Source organism: Canis lupus, chromosome 2 (assembly GCF_003254725.2).
Source record: "Canis lupus dingo isolate Sandy chromosome 2, ASM325472v2, whole genome shotgun sequence".
Lineage (NCBI taxonomy): Eukaryota > Metazoa > Chordata > Mammalia > Carnivora > Canidae > Canis > Canis lupus.
The window spans coordinates 71,122,591-71,124,676 of NC_064244.1; positions in this window are offsets into that span (position 1 = coordinate 71,122,591).

Sequence of the window (2,086 nt, forward strand, 5' to 3'; positions counted from 1 at the left end):
AAACAGGCTTTAGGGATGATTCCAGCCTCAGAAAGCATTCCTTGGCTTTTGAATCTTCCCAACTGAGGACCTAGACATTGTAGAACAAAGACCAGTCATCCCCACAGTGCCCTGTTCAAATACTTGATCAACAGGGTCTATGGGCATATTTAAATTTGAAGGTAGTTTTTTTTGTAGGAATAATAACAAGGATACCCTGCAACTCCTGACAGTTTTGGCTTTCCCGGAAGTGGGCACTCCTCCAAGACCCTTGAGTTGGCCATCAGTTGAAGACGGCTATACTACAGGTGACATATGATATTAAACTGCAAAAAATGGAACCAAAGTTCTAAATTTTGAGGGTTATTTCAAGTGGTTGGAGACCTTTTGAAAAACTGTTTATACTTCCCCTACAGTGGCTTTTTTTTTTTTTTTAAGATTTCACCTATTCGAGAGAGAGATAGAAAGAGAGAGAGAGAGAGAGAGGCAGTGACACAGGCAGAGGGAGAAGCAGGCTCCATGCAGGGAGCCTGACATGGGACTCGATTCCGGGTCTCCAGGATCTCGCCCTGGGCTGAAGGCGGTGCTAAACCACTGAGCCACCCGGACTGCCCCCTACACTGGTTTTTAAGGCAGAGTAAATGGCTAAATTAATTCACACAATAGATGGCCATAAACATAGCCTACTGTCTTAGTCTTTCCAGGCTGCTGTAACAAAGTATCGCAGACTGCATTGCTTATAAACAACAGACATTTATTTATCAAGAGTTCTGGAGTCTGGGAAGTTCAAGGTGCCAGCATGGTTATATTCTAGTGATGGCCTTCTTTCTAGGCCACTGTCAGTGCCTTCCGGCTGTGTCCTCACATAGAGGCAAGGTAATTCCATTCATGAGGATAGAGCCTAAGCACCTTCCAAAGGCAGGCCCCACCTTCTAACACTATCATCTTTGGGGCTTAAAATTTCAGCATGTCAGTTTAGGGGGGTACAAACATTCAGACCATAGTACCTACAAAATAAAACTGTCTTCAATTTAGAGAAAATAAGTTGTCAAAGAGACTATAGAGTGACCAGGATGTGACAGTGACACTGAGAGAACACCCATTATTAATTTTAAAACTTACCAGTGCCAAAGTTTCAAACTAATACATTCCTCTCCTTCTTGAGATGGCATCTCAAAATCCTTTCACATATACCTTATAAAGATTCATCCTGTATTATATTTTGAAAATTAATGGTGAGGGATGCCTGGGTGGCTCGGCAGTTGAGCATCTGCCTTCGGCTCAGGGCATGATCCCACGGTCCCAGGATCGAGTCCCACATCAGGCTCCCTGCATTGGAGCCTGCTTCTCCCTCTGCCTATGTCTCTGCCTGACTCTCTCTCTGCGTCTCTCATGAATAAATAAAATCTTAAAAAAAATTAATGAATACAAAATCAAGGAACAATGTTGTCCAGTATTTCATAAATGGAAGCCCCATGAGGACAGTAATTTGTTAATTTTCTTCACTTCTGTATCTTCACTGCCTAGCATAGGGTTTATAACAAAGCAAGCACTTAAACTGGAAAATAAAATCATAGAACAAAAAAGAGAATGAGTTTATTCTCTGATGGATATGAAACTCCCTATTACCACAGGTCAGCTTTTATTCTTTTATTTATTTATATTTTATTTATTTATTCATGAGAGACAGAGAGAGAGAAAGAGAGAGAGAGAGGCAGAGACACAGGCAGAGGGAGAAGCAGGCTACATGCAGGGAGCCCGACATGGGACTCGATCCTGGGCCTCCAGGCTGAAGGTGGTGCTAAACTGCTGAGCCACCTGGGCTGCCCCTTATTTTTTTATTAGATTTAATTATTTATTTGACAGAGAGAATACGAGCAGGGGGAGCAGCAGGCAGAGGGAAAGGAAGCAGCAGGCAGGGCTCAATCCTAGAAGCCTGGAATTATTATCTGAGCCAAAGGCGTTCACAACCAAATGAGCCGCTCAGGCGCTGCCACAGTTATGCTTTTAATTGTTTAAGTCTACAAGACAAAATGTTTTCTAGGCTGAAGGACATAATGGGATATGTCCATTGGTAAACCAGCAATCAATCACCGAACCATTGTAC